The sequence below is a fragment of the Otolemur garnettii genome, unplaced genomic scaffold (genome assembly GCF_000181295.1).
Source record: "Otolemur garnettii isolate 467f Iridium unplaced genomic scaffold, OtoGar3 scaffold00042, whole genome shotgun sequence".
In the NCBI taxonomy this organism is placed as follows: Eukaryota; Metazoa; Chordata; class Mammalia; order Primates; family Galagidae; genus Otolemur; species Otolemur garnettii.
In genome coordinates, this window is record NW_003852437.1 from 6,059,613 (window position 1) to 6,075,237 (window position 15,625).

The window sequence follows — 15,625 nt, forward strand, 5'->3', positions numbered from 1 at the left end:
TCTTCGCAGACTTATCTAGGTTATATAAAACCGTCAGAGTAACTAGCTTCTTTAAGTCTAGGAAGAGAATTTCTAGACTTAGAAATTTACGTGGATTTAGTTGGTCTGCACAACAACATATAGATCATTTTTCGGTCAAATTTAAGTTTAAAATATTTTATGATAAATTCTGATCATTTACATTTCTCTGTTCTTCTCTGTCTTTGAACCCAAACCTATTTCACAGGTAGTAGAAATGAGAGACATTGGGTAGTGGAAGGGGAAAAAAGGGGGGGGGGGGATACTACTTAATCTAAGGCATTCTGCTATGTTTTAAATGAACTCAGGCCTTTGTTGTGTAAATATTCTAAGGAAATAAGATGGTTACGTAGGATTATTATTTGGCAGTAGTGGTGTTGCCTTACAGTATAATTTCATTTTGGCCAAGGAGATTAAAAGAGGCTTTGTTGAAGGTAGGACTTAAAATACTTACCTTCTCTTTAATCAAAACTTCCCCACCTATAATGGAAGCAATTCCAGGGAACTTTGTGAGGAATTAATACAATTTACTTGCTGGACATGAATCATGAAGTGTTTCTAAGTGAGTAAAATAGAAATGGGGAAAGCTGGAGAACCAGGAGACTACTTACAGAAGATAAACATTAGCTGAATAGTCAAGTTAAATGTCTTAAGTGAAGAAATTCATTGTAATACATTTTTAATGTGAGAGAACAAAATAGTGAAAAGATACTTGTATATATGACTCAACACAATTTTAATCAGACTTCTAATGGGACTATTTTTTAGTGTGGCTGACTCTAGAGGGCCAATTATACATATAATAATATAATCTGGGGAAAAATGGATGAGAATTTTCCAGGTCTCAAAAATAGATCAGTGAGAACATTTGAAATGTTACTACATAGAGGAAGGATGAAGGAAATGACTGTGCTAGCTTTATAGAATACTATACGGCTGGTAAAAATGACAACTGTGACTTTCATGGAAACTAAGAATGTGCTGATGAAAAATTTTTAAAAAGTCAGAACATGTGTGTTGTAGGGACAGCTGTGTGAGAATGTGTTTACATGGGGACCAATACTAGATTAAAAATTTTTTAAATGAGAATAATGTTTGGGGGATGAGATTAAGGATGTCTTTTCTACACATGTCCTCAGTGTTATGTGTTTATAAGGAAAAATATAAATAACGAAGTATGGTGGCCGTAGTAATGAGCCATTAGGGCATACTTTTCAGATGCTGAAAAGTGAAACGAAGGTGTGGCCAAACTATGCCAAGATGTCTTAGTGTGTGATAATCTTAGGTTCCTTATTGTCACTGGGTTTTGAGGAGGCGAGTGGTGGATACCCGCAGTGAGGAGGGTGCCCTGGAGTCTGTCCAGTGTCTGTTCTCACTCACTCTGTGCTTATTATTATCCCCTTTTCCTTCCCATCCCAAACTAGGAAGCAACTTTAACATAGCTGGTGTTCAATAACTCCTAAATGTGATTGAAATTTTTCCCTATAAGAAGCAAAACGCCTCTCTGAGTAAAGGGGGAAAGTGTGGAATAACAGGAAAATAGCTTCTAATTGCATGACTTCGGGCAAGGGACTGTGACCTTTGGGGCCTCGGTTTCATTATCAATTGGAGAGTTTTTGATGACCACCCAGAGTCCAGGTCTGTAGAGACATGAGTCCCAGGCTTACTCCAGGTACCGTAAAGGGCTCCTAAAAAGCAATTTACTGTGTGCAGCATTACATAGCCAGCTGAAGTGCTCCCAGGGAGTGTCCCAGTAAACTCAGGGAGCATGGTTCCTGTGTATGATGGGTAAACCGTTCAGTTAGAGAAAGTCACTCAAGCCCAGCATTGTGTGTGCATCAGATTTATTATACACAAGTACCTGAAACAGACCGATGGTTGGCAAGGATGATCAAATATTAGCTGATAATAAATTATCCCATTGTTTAGACTATGTAACACATAACTGACTGAAATACAAAGTTCAGATGTATTTAGATTTTCTGATGGAGCTAAAATACCACGGACTGAGGCCCAACACTCCCTCCCCCTCCCCCCACCAAAAATGGCCAGGCAAACAATAAAAACAAATTAGAGGTAAGGAAGTTTAGACTTAACTGCTTCATAAGGTTATGAAATTATTTTAGGTGTTGGCACTACTGTGTGGCTCAGCGATTGTAGGCAGTGTGCCATTATGTGTCGGGCATTACTGTTCACCTTGAAGGCGGTGAACCTTTCTGAGGAAAGGTCGCACTGTGGTTTGCACATATGAGGCCTCCCTATTATCCAGGTGACAGACCTGTATCTTCTGAGCTCCTCTGTAGTAGTCATTTAACTGAATCATCCGTCAGCGTGATTAATATATTTTGTGCTTAGACTCTTTTGAACTTTGATCGGTGATGTCCGAACTACTCCTTTTCGGGACTCTATAAACACTACAGAATTCCTCAACTCTCTTTCAACCTTTCTTAATACTGAGATTAACTATCAATTTTATAAATGTGCATAGTGGAATTTGGAGAGTGGCAGTATGTGGCTAATCCCAAATTGTATGATAAAAAATTACGTATTTATGGCTTTGGAATATCTTTTTGAATTTCTCTTGAATATGGTTGTGTTTGATGTTCAGAGACTTTTTAAGGTATTAGCCTGTTTTAACATACTAACTCTACCCTGGGAAGACCTGGTTCAGGCATAGCTAGAGGCTGTCCAATTTTAAATCTTTCTAAGGTTGAGATACTGCTTGCTTTCTCTCAAACCCTCTCTTGGTACTGAGATAGGAATTTAACGTTTGAACTGCAGGGAAGGTGCTTTTTCTGGGAGCATGATGAAAATAAACTGATAATATTTATAAACCATGATTAGGCTATATATGTATATGGGTCTTCAGTAAACACTTTCTATGGAAGATAAGGGGTAACATTCTCAGAATGATTTGAAAATTCATGCTAGTGAATTCTCTTCAAGATTTCTTGAACGTTATTATGCTTACGTGGTCTATCTAGATATTATAAAATACAGTAGCACCTCTCTAAGTTGACTACCCAAGGGACTGTGACAAACAGGTCAACATACAGAGGTGGGCGACATACTGATATGTGTCTATGGTGCATGTCCGGTCTATGAAAATTAGGTCAAGTTCAGGAGGTGGTTATTTTAGGGAGGTGGTCAACTGTTCAGGGTCTACTGTAGTTTCTGTTCCTCAACAGAGATTGCGTGGAGCTGGAGCTTAGTGGCTTTTACGGGCTGCCACCTACGAATTTTCATGGTGTCAGTATATTAGAGGAATTAATGAGAAGTGTAATTCCATGGGATTTGTTTGCCTCTTCTTATCTCTATTTTTACTATTATAACAGACATCAGATAGGCATCATTTCCATGTGCCAATCAGTGCTGAAAATCAACTCTTCTGCTCTTGTGCTCTGTTGCATTATTTTATCATTTTCTCTGTGCTTGGGTAATCCTTTTATCCTAAACTGGAAAATTTAATTTAGTTGCTAGATGCTTTTGTTGTTTTATAGTTTCAAGTTGCATAGTAACTTGGGCAAAGATATCATAATAGTTTTAATTTGATTTTTGTGTTATTAACGTATGGGCCGTATAATGATTCAATGCTCCTCTTTTGTTTTTCCTCATTAGGTGGAGTCTTTGAATTTCTTAAAAGACGATGGTAATCAGATCTACTTGAAAAATTAAGCAAACTGATTTGGTTGGAACACTCTTTTACCAATTCTTTAACATTCAGCCACGCGGTAAGTTGAGCCAAATGTTCTCGCTGTGCTTTGGTTTCAAAGTTATTGGAAGGATTTCTCAAGCACAATATTAAGTAAGCTGTATGTGGATTTTTGACAGTAATGATTTGAGGCCCTCAAAACCTGTGCTAGATAATCTGGGATGTTATCTAAATGAAAATGTTTGTAAGGCTTCACTGCATTTTTGGAAATATCTTGATTTTAGCTGAAGATTGGAAAATGTTGTCATTTACGGTTTGAAGCCAGCTCCTTTTATTTCTTCTATCCGTGATGATTTGCTTGTCGTAATCTTGAGGTAATATGGGAATATCAGATTTTACTTCGAGCAGGATTTTGATGTGGAATTGTATTTTATCAGAGTGAATTAGCATCTCTCTTTATTTTCAACCATTCTCATTTTAGAGAAATCTTGGTTTCTGTGGTAAGAATAGAAACTCAAAGTGAGGACTTGCTGGATTCAGCCTCCTTTTTGCTCCGTGTTGCTGCGGGAAGCTTCTGAGGTAGAAAACTTATTATCGGGAGGAGTTTAGGCTTTCAGCAAATTATTGGTACTGCCAAGACAGAATTGAGTGGGAACAGGACTTTGGCTACTGTTAAAATGTCAGTATAGTAAAGCCTGCTCTGTCAAACAGATTTTTGGCATCAGAAATCTAAATGATACTGATTTTAGGGCTTGATAATTTTTTTTTTAATCCTAGCAAACTCATGCTTTAATTAACCCTTTGCATAACTAACAAGAAGTTTGGGGAAAAAATTGTTTTCCTACTTTCGGCCACAAGTTTTGCGTTTCTGAAATTCTGAATTTTATTCATGATTCAAAATTGTGCAGCATGTTACTTAATTTTCCTCTAAACTGGGACAATTTTAAAACCTAAGGAATGGTAATGAATCAGAAAAGAAAGTGTCTAATTATTTGGGGAGCCTACTCCCAAACCAAGCCCTGTGGGCATCTTAAGACATGCTGGTGTTAGGTGTTTCTTCGGTGATGCTTTTGTGTGATCTATGCAATACCAGTGACTGCCCTTCCCTTTGTCTAAAATAATCTCTCGTGAGGATTTGCTAGTGTACCTTTTGCGCATCAAAAAAATGATATCAAGTGTGAAAACTCCAGAGAATCTTTTCATTCTGTCTTTAAGATTTGCGATTCAGTATTTGTTTGTGACCAATAATTTTCATTGTCCGGACACAGGGTGCCGTTTGGAAAAGCATTTAAATAATTAAAGGGATATAAGGCAGTTGGACCAAAAACTCCTTAGAAAGAGAGATGGTAAAAAAAAGTTTCAAAAGCAAGGCCCTCATTTCTTCAATAGCTACAATAGATGTCAGGAAATGAACATGAATACTCCGAACCACTAAGTCAGGTGTCTTTATCTGCCGCATTTAATTTTGCACCCACGCACAAGCTTGGCTCGTATAATTTTTCCCAAAGTACCCCACAGTGTTGAAGTTAAATTCCAATTGGTGGTAGCTAAGTTACATAATGTTCAAGGGAGCATTTTGTAAGTGCTCCTGAGGGTGGACACGGCCTGAGTATGGAGTGCAGTTGCTAACCACACTGTGAGCTTGGGGTCCACTCACTACGCCAGTTCATGAGGGTCACTGTGCTTTAAAACAAGCACCGTTTTGCATTAAATGAGGATGTTATTTAGTTCACAAGGTTCTATGAGGATTAAACCCCTGGCAAGTAGTAGAAGCTTAGTAACTAGTAGTGATTATTACTATGATGGTGATGACTAGCGGCTATCGTGTTTGTAACCATTACTTAAACGGAAGAGGAATTATATTTCATTACTTACATGACTTGAGTCTTCAGCCTGTCAATTTGATTTTAACTCCAAGAAATGGGTACATGTTCTCAATTAAACCAGACACTTCTTTTGATACAGAAGCACTTCATATGAAATTGGTAAGTTTTTTTTTTTTTTTCCTGATGTGTATGGAACGTATAATTAGCCACTTGTTAGTGTCTTTATTGGTGAGCTGGTCATGTCCATTAGCCCAAGTGATTTCAGAAAAAAAACTTTCAAAATTTGCCCAATTTCCCCCACTGCAAATTGGCAATAAGAAAGGAAAATTCTTATTAAAATGATCTTCCTTCTATGGTGCTTCCCGTAAAAGATGGTAAATACAAACTCTTCATCTTTCTATCAACCTTGCTTTGCGTGTCATCATATTTTCCTTCAAGTAGCTACTGCCTTTGACTGGTCTGGCCAGTATTTGTTTTAAGGTACTATTAGCAAGAATTCTGTAAACAATATTTCTTCTTTAAAAACGTGAAAATTATTAATCTGGGAGTCAGATTCTGTGGGGGAAGTGCTCAGTCTTTTTAAAAAGTACGAATTAAAAATCCTAAATTTTTTGAGGATTTTTGGGTTTCAGGGCAGTAAATTTCCTGAGACTCACACAATTATTACCCTTACTAATTTGTGGAGTCAGAAATTATTGAAATTGAAATCTTAACTTTAAATTAGGAAGTCCAAAATACAGGAATTCTATTTTCTATGGAAATCGGTATATTTTGTAATTTCCCCAGGGCCATTGTCCATCTCTGATCCCTCCTTTTTCTTCTAATATGCCTTTAAGTTTTTACTTACACCAATTAGGAAAATCAAAGGGAGGACAGCTTTTAATTCATTCTATTGGGGCACAGGTTAGCTGGTCTTCTTATGATTTCATAAGGGTGCAAGTGACATCTGCTCTCTGTTCCCTGTGGGTAACTGTAACTTCTCCTGTTTTCACATGTAATTCAGAGGAGACCTGGTAACTTCAGTGTGCTGTGGTCTTTACAATGTTTCCTTTTATATGGAGTTGTTTTTATAGCTTTTTCAGATGCATACAGTTCTTCTCTTTGGTTCCTTTGTGATTTAAAGTACCCGAAGAGAGAGAATCAGTATTTACATTTGAGCATTTACAAACTGATGTGAAATTGCCCATCCGCTCTTAGGACTGCCCCTCGGGTTGTGTTACTATATTGGTGGAGCCTGCCAGCTCCTTGGGCTACCTCCTTTCATTTCCCACAAATTATTTTCTTACCTTCTTCTACTCCTCTACTTGACTCTTCCTGCTTTGTAGTGTAAGCATTTCGCGGGGCCATCCCTTCATTCATTCATTCATTCAGTCAGTCAATAACTTTCTCATCATTCCATCAGTAAGCATAATTAAACCAGTCGTCTGAGCAGGGCGTGCTGTATTCCGTGTATAGCCGTCTGAAACCCTGATTGGAGGCTGCTTCCATCATTTTGTGGTATTCCCTGTCTGTCCTTCTTCCTGTCTGTTACTTCAGCTTGCATTAGAGGATAGCTGTGCAGAGGAAGCTCTCAGCTTTCACTCTCCATGAAAAAACTACAGGATGGAGCTTAGTGATCTTATGCCTTCTTTCTGTGATGGTGTGGATTAACAATTGTATAATGCTCTACTGTCTCTAAAAGGCATCTCTGTACATTATCTCGTTGGAGACAATAACTGTTGTGTAGCTGTTACTCACACTTTATTTGTGTATGAAGAAACGGAAGCCTGGAGGTGGGGGGATGGTTATAGCTGAGTGATTTGCTCAAAGTCTCAACACTCATGAGTCATAGAACCAGAATCCAGTCCTGGTTTTCCCATCCTTAGATAGCAGGGCACATTTACCATGAGGTCACATTCCAGTTGACTGGTGGTGTTCACATACTGGAGCTTTGTTGATGTGGTCACTCTGTGTGGTATGAGTCACGTGAAGAAATAGAAGCCATATTGAAATTTAAGAGAAAAGTCTTAATTTAGTCTTAAATTTCTTAATTTTAGAGCATCTTGAGGTTGTCCAAGGGAGAAAATGCTGTGCCTTAAGAATGGGAATTTTCTAGACCTCTAACAGGTATAATCTTCTAGAAATGGAAACCTGGTGATACTATTATTTTACCCAGTCACTCTACAATCTGAAAATCTCTTACCTCCTAGCAACATCCCTATAGGTCAAGATTGGGCTCTGGAATTCTGGTTCCCTTGGCAGTTAAAGTTTCAGTGTAAAACCACGAATTAGATGTTGAACACACATCCCCTCACTTAGAAATCTTTATTTTATGCTTTAACCTGATATCACGTGCTGTCTCATCCATGAATTGCCAAAAGGCAAATTAGCTTTCTTCACTATATTTTCTGCCTCATCTATTATTTGCATTATTGGTTAATGTATTTTACTGATGTCAGAGTCTGGTTGAATCTTTTCTTTTAGTATCATTTGTCTTCATGTTTGATCTCATCTTCCCTCAGCATCTCCTTAACGATTTATACTTCTCTCCTGTCACCTTTTACAGGGTATTTTTTTTTTAACTTTCACTTTATGATAATATATCTGAGCTCTTTACTTTAAAAGCCACACAATGAGCTGCTTGTAGACAAAGGACTAGATGTTAATTTTGCTGTTGTTGTCTTCTTCAGTCTTAAAAATGGCAATGAAAAAAATAGTGTATATTTAATAAATATTTGTTGAACTCAATAAAAGTATTTGGTTGTGAAATTTCTTTTAATATTCATTTTGGGGACTGAAAATTGAAGCCTGGACACAGATTTAAGTGTAATTATATTAATGAGATGAATCGGCAAGTCTGATATTTATTAAATATCTGGAGCAGAGTCATCAGAACAAACTTATTAATTTATCATTTTAATGGAAAAACATTGTTCCTACGTAAAACAACAGAAACCCCCTTCCTTACAAAACTCAACTGAACTAAGTGAAAATCTCTACTTTGCCCTGACTAAGAAGTTTTATTCTCCTTGTCTTGACCATGGCAACAAAAAAAATTGACCTCTGAAAAAATGTAATGAGATAAAATAAAATGTGGCCCCTAAATCCAAAGGGTTTCGGAGAGAGGCAGGCGGAGGTGGAGGGGGAAGGCAGGTGCGGCAGACTGTGGGACTAAGGGGTGTGGATGGATTCAGTGCAGCCTGTGGGGGAAGCCCCTGAACATTTTTGAGCAGAAGATGCTGCAGTCAGAGCTTTAGGAAGATGGATCTGCCTGGGCCGTGGGGGGAGGAGGTGAGGGCGGGGTGAGGGGGCGCAGCAGTCACTGCAGCACAGAAGCCACATAGGAGGCACTTCCATTAATTCACACAAGAGCTGTCACCTCATGTTGTGCCCTTTATGTCTCCTCCCACACTGACATCACAGATGAAGGCACCGCGCAGAACATTTGGATCCCAGGTTCAGGGCGTTCTTTCTGAGTTAACTTCTCTCCCGATAGTTTCTCACTGCCCAGTGTTTTGCACCACGGTGCCCTGGTGCTACTTTCAGCTCAAGTTGTTTTCCTTAAGAGTCTTGAAGCTTCCCCCATTTCTGCCTCTGGTAATTGTCCCTGGATCTCGTGTCTGCGAGGGCACTGAGGCTCCATCTGTCCTTTGGAGCTTTGCTAGTTGTACTCAGAGTACCTTCTGATTGCTTGACTGTGCGATGGGAGATCAGACAAGTGCCGAGGGCTCATGCTAGAGTGGTAGCAAGCAGGGTTGGCAGGCTGGGGCAGTGTGAGGTGTGCAGGAAGCCAGTGTGGGATGGCCTGATGGCTTTTGGGAGGGCTGTGTGTGCACACGTCTGTGTGTGCGTGCTCCTGTGCACCCGGGCTGGGGGTGGGGGGACCAGGAAGAGGCCGTCAGTGAGGCCTCCAGGCTTTAAGCTTTGAAGTGTGAATATTACTTTCAATGCCAGAAAGGAGATAAAGAGAGAAGAGAGAGAAGCTGGTTGGGCAGTAGTGTGATTGATTTGTATACTAGCTGCGTTTGGCATAGAGATAGATACAAAGCAGACAGTATATCCTACTTAGCTTTTCTTCCTGCATGAAGGTTTATAGTTGGAAATGGGAATTCACTGGAAGACTCGAGTCTTCCTCTTTTTTGCTGTTCTTTCCTTAAACACTTCCCAAGAGCTTAGGATGGTTTTAGAGGTTTTCTTAACCTTAACCCTGCCAAAATCCCCCACCATTCACCTCCTCAGGAACATGGATACTTGAGTACTCTCAGCAGCCAGCAATGTGCCTTCCAGCACCTAAAATAAAAACATACAGGAAGAATAACTATCTTTTCCGTTTGGGAAGCATGATCCTTGCCATCTCACAACTTGCTGAAATGGCACAGCACAGGAGCATTTTCTGGCAGGCTGTGGGCATCTAGGGAATGCACAAGAACGTGCATTACTCTTTTTCTATGATGTGTTTGATCGAAGCAGTCTTGTTTGGGCAGGCAGGGTTTGTTATTTTTATTTTTATTTTTATTTTTTGTATGTTTGTTTTTTGAGACAGAGTCTCACTTTGTTGCCCTCAGTAGAGTGCTGGGGCATACACAGCTCACAGCAACCTCAAACTCTCGGGCTTAAGTGATTCTCTTGCCTTAGCCTCCTAAGTAGCTGGGACTACAGGCACCTGCCGCAATGCCCAGCTGTTTTTTTCTTGCAGTTGTCATTGTTGTTTAGCCGGCCCAGGCTGAGTTCAAACCTGTCAGCCTTGGTGTATGTGGCTGGCGCCGTAATCACTGGGCTATGGGTGCCGAGCCTGGCAGGGGAGTTTTTAATTGAGAACTAAAATTGAAAAATAATGTACTAGCCATTTTTATCTAAAGTTACTGTTTGAATTGTGGTATTGCTAACAACAAAAACCCTTAGGTTCCTAAATGTGATGCTTAGCAGTGAGTTGATTGGTGCCAGTGTAATCCACCCCCATCCACATCTATTGAGGAATTTTTGAATTTCAGAAGAGATACTCTTGATTAAATCAGTTTAAGAGCATATAATGATCCTGTAATTATCATTTGTCATTACCTTGTATACTAATGATTAAAGCAAACATTTAATAACTATAGGGAAGCAAATATATTTTAGATCTTGAACCATAAAAAGATTTCCATTAACAGAATGTTTTGTGCACAAATAAATTATTCATTGACTGTAGCAGAGCTTGATTCTGTCATCAGCCTTAAGCGGAAATTTTGAGGACACCAATCATCACAGACGCCAACACTCAGTTGGCTTGAGCCCCATTCTCCTTACATGCAACCTTAGCTTTCTGGCTATTTGTAAAAGCTTTAGTTCGCTTATACCTGATGAATATTTATGGGATTCCTTCCATATGCAATTTAACGTTTCAGTGCAGTGGAGGAATACATTGATGAGTAAGTCTGCCTTTCAGCCTTCACGTTGCTTATAAACCCTACCAAAAAAAGAGATATAAGACTACTACATACCTGACTTGGATATGAGAAAGTTATGGTAGTGGGGGAGGGGGAGCATTACACTCTAACAGATGTAAAATTAAAACTTTTTTCTGCTAATTCAAAGGAGAAAAACATCATAGCCATTGTCTCGTGGGTATGTTGGGAATCAGGATATGTTTTCTATGGGAAGGCTTTAAAGCTGAGCAAGATTTTGACAGGTGGGGAAAATTACAGTCATGTGGGCAAATAAATGGGATGGATAAAGTTGATGTGATCATGGAAGGAAGAGTCCATTGATGGGTGAAGAGAAGACATGGAAAAAAAGAAAGAGAAGGTGTTGAGAGCCCTGGAGAGTATAGAGGACCTTTGAATGTAATCAGCACATCAGTCTGATAACCATGACAGATCCTTGACCCACTGGTGAGCTAAGGGGTAGCAGGATTGGGTTGTATTTTTGAAAGATCGATCTACCCACCACATAGCATCACAAAGGATAATTAGAAAACTTGGAGGTAGATAAGCTAGGAAGCTAATGGGATGGTGTCCATAAGAGGCAAAAACATAAGGAGCATATGGGAGAGACATTGTGGATGAATTATTTGTAGGTTTTGGTGCGAAACTGGCTATGAGGGGTAAGAAGTATGGGGATGCTTATGGGGAGGAAATGCTTCAGCTGGGCCTTGAAGATCAGAGAGAGGATTTCAGAGTACTTTAGTTGTGAGAAACATAGCTGGAAAACTTGAGAGGCAAGACTCAAAGAAACTAAGGGAGAGTTTGACAGAGAGAGGAGCTCTTACTTGCCTAGTGCCCACTACGTGTCAGATGCTGAGCTGGGAGCTTTATATTGAGGGGAGGTATGTTCAACAGGGTATAGGACTGCAGAGTCATCACCAAGGTTGAGGAAGGGACAGTGGATTTGGCAATTTAAGCATGAGGGATACTTTTGAGGGAGTTCAGTATAGAAGTAGGAGTGGAATCATTCTGAAGGATACTACTTGTGTTGAAGACATAATTCAATTCATCAGCAGGAGAAAAGGCTGAGCTTTTTTCAGTGGTTTGTCTTTGATAAATCAAGTTTACATAAACTTCAGTAGATCTTTGTGCTGTAGCTGGGATGAGAGGCATCATTTGAAAACATGCTAGTCCTGAGAAGTCATTGCAAACTTAGTAAGTGCACAAATGTTAGAATTCCAGAGAATTTTCTCACCAGTAAGAGACATGTACACTGTGTCCAGCTTCTCTCCCGGGTTCTTCCTTCCTCCTTCCCACTCCTCCCCTTGGGGCACCCAGTTGATAATGGTGAGCATATTTGCCACACCCTTGGCGCAGGGTCAGGGAAGTCCTCGGGCTCTCCTGGGCTCTTTTCCCATCTGGAGGGAGATTTCCATGCAGAACAATCTAAGGAAGTGCGTGCTCCCATGCCTGTGCGCGCGCGCACACACACACACACACACACACACACACACCAGTTCCTTTCCTGTCCTCAAGGATATTTATGTGCCAATAAATAGACACAACACACAGTCATACAGGCAAGTGTGTCACACCCAACCCGAGGAAGCACAGGACAGGGATGCAGTGTTCTAGCAGGAGGTGGAACGGATACTATTAATAATTTAACAAGTAGGAATAATAATAGAACTTTTTCAAGAAAACGTCACAAGTTGCTTAGTTAAGAGGAATAGACTAGGGCTGGATGTGGTGGCTCAAACTTGTAATCCTAGTGCTCTGGGAGGCCTCTTGAGGTCAGCAGGAGGATCACATGAGGTCAGGAGTTCAAGACCAACCTGAGCAAGAGCAAGTCCTGGTCTCCACTAAAAATAGAAAAATTAGCCAGGCATTGTGGCGGTGCCTGTAGTCCCAGCCACTCAGGAGGCTGAAGCGGGAACCCAGGAATTTGAGGTTGCTGTGAGCTAGGATGCTGCCATGGCACTCTAGCCTGGAACATCAGAATGAGACTTTGTCTAAAAAAAAAAAAAGAAAGAAAAAAAGAAAGAGAGAAAGAAAGAGGAGTAGGCTATTACAATAGAAATTACAGTAGAGTGTACAGGGGTACAGTTTATATCATTGTTGTTATGTCTGCTTGATTTTTGTTGTGTTTGTTTTTTTCAATTTATTAGGGCTGACTGGGTATAATAAAAGAACTTTCAAGGAAGCATCCATATTATTATAAAGGGGTGGTTTAAATTATATCAAAACATCCTGTAATTTAGAAGGAATAAAAAGAGAGAAATTAAAAGAAGAAAGAAACAATTTTTCTTTGCCCCCACAAAGGCACAGAAGTCCATGAGCAGGGGAGGTGAATGCCTGCAATCCTTCATTCACTCATTTACCCATTCACTCCATCACTCAGTCCACAGACATTGACTGAGTTTCTGTGTTATCCCAAGGTAAGGACTGAAAAATGCAGCCGAGTAGAGAAAAAGACAGGCAAAATTTTAGATAAAATATATCCTTGTTAAAGGAAACTAGCCAGTGTAAGTAAGAATCTTTGTTTCATAGGTAGACAGCTTGTTTGAAATGACATCTGTGAAGTGAGTATTCTGTGTTCATGTTTTTACCCTTCCAAGTTATTCCCTGCCACTTTGAACCCTAAAATGTGTTCAGCCTGCTATAGGACAGCAATCCAGCTGTTAGGTTAGTGGGAGTGGGAATTCTCAGAGCTACTGAAGAAATTGCCATGCGTTCTTAAGAGACCCTACCTAGTACGGCTTTGAAATTCTCTTGTCCTTGAGGGTGAACTGATAAAGTTTTATCAGGCTGCTTTTCCCTGTTCAGTCAGAAGCTCTGGCATACACAGGGTCAGTACGGTTTGTTCTTGTGTGAATATCCTCAGGGGATTCTCCAAATGTAGGGACAACTGCTACCTTGGTAAGCACTGGCAAGACCATCTCAACCAGTAATCAAGGTCAGGAGTGAGGGGCCTTGGAGGGCAGGAGCCCTGAGCCAGCCTCTTAGGGCGCAGTGACTCTGAGAGTGGAGTGACGGGGACCTTGCCGGGGAGCAGTGTGTCCATTTGACCTCATTGTCATTCCCTTTTCCTGCCTCGCTTTTATCATTTTCGGCTTTGCTTCCACCTGGTGACTGTGGTTCGCAGGTTTGTGTCTTGTAGGATTTATCCTGTGTTTATTTTAGCTTGATGGTGTTGTAGGAGAATGTGAGGCCATACTTTCTCCTCCGTATTTGCTTTGCTGCACATATTCGGGCATATTTAAGTCAAACGTAACACACCACCAGTGTACCTCGGTTCTAAATAGTCAGAAAACTCTTGATCTTGAATTCTTTCATTGCCACGTCAAAATCAGAAATATACATGCACGATATATTCATATATGGCAATAATTTTCATTATGTCAAATTATAAATTTTGAATGTGTATAATTGTTGACATATTAAGGTGTGTTTTTGTAGAGTTGCTAAATTATTTGAATTAAATTGTATGTAAATTTGGAAGCTGATTATGCATATGATAAGAATGCCCCAACTCAAGTATTTATTTGACAAAGATAAAATGTTTAGTTGGATTTTTTTTTTTTAAATTCTAGAGAGGAAAAAATTTAACTTAGGGATTATTTTCTAAATAGTATGTATTTGTACACACACTATCTTCTAAGGCATATATATATGTGTATATGTGTGTATAGATGTATGTATTTATTTATTTATACTTTGTATCTATGGTCTTGGAAAAGAAAATAAAAACACTAGTCAACGTGTGTGTGTATCTAAATCATTCATTTGCTTGTTTGTTTATCCATTCATTCCTTCATTCAGGATAAGGATGAGAGGATATTGAATCATGACTTGTATTTTTCACTCTGATAAATTCAAAGAAATGTAACTGTGAGGTTCAGGATTAATGGGGATGGCACTCAACAACATATGAAAACTTAGCTTGTAAGTGATTGGAAAATTTCTATCTGATTAGTAAATCTATAATAGCATGAGTTTACTAAATTATTAATTATAACATTCTGTTCAGTTATTTATAAGGCAAAAAGATATGTGCTTTTCTAAATATCCAGCATATACGTTTGTTTTAAGTGTGTGTGTTGAGATCCTTTGTCAGCTAACAAGAATAAGACTTGAAATATTTTGGTTACTCATCAGCAGCGTTTCTGCAAGCAGAGTAAAAATGTATCTGTTCAGAGTCCTCATATGAGCTTTTGTTCTTGAGCTATTTAAACTTATACAGAATGGAAATTTTTTCTAAACTAGGATTATATAGTAAGAGATATTTTAAGGAGACAGTTTCTGATTCTGAGAAGATTTCCAACTATATTACATTTGTGTGTTTTTGAAAAGACCTAGTTGATCTGTATAGCATGTAAGGTATAGGATCCGTTTTCTTAGGGTCTTGCATGAATACAGAAGCAACCTAATGGAGGAAGATAATGCTGTCATTTATTTGAAGATATGTTATTACTTTATTTTACAGATTTATTTGAATTATAAATATTTATTTTTATTTTACATGTAACCCATTTTACATGCTTATGTTTGTTGCATTTGGAAATCTGATGACAAAATTAAATTAAAATACATTAATTTCATTTTAAGGTTGGCATCTTAATTATGGTGCCTTGGTTATTCTTCAGAACAAATGCAAATAGTTAACATTTTCTGGAAAGCACATTACTAAATCTTTTTAAACATAATAACTATTTTGCTCAACTTCCCTCTCTAGATGTCTTAGAGCA

At 39.1% G+C, this 15,625-nt stretch overlaps 1 protein-coding gene across 3 annotated transcripts in view; it reads left to right on the forward strand.

Annotated features, from left to right (window-relative positions):
* Positions 1 to 15,625, forward strand: part of HIVEP2 (human immunodeficiency virus type I enhancer binding protein 2) — a 177,477-nt gene that overhangs the window by 96,747 nt on the left and 65,105 nt on the right. For all 3 annotated transcript variants that reach the window (XM_012805464.2, XM_023513484.1, XM_023513486.1), the window contains one exon: positions 3,637 to 3,749. The gene's annotated coding sequence lies outside the window, so the exon portion shown is untranslated. The remainder of the gene's footprint in view (positions 1 to 3,636; positions 3,750 to 15,625) is intronic.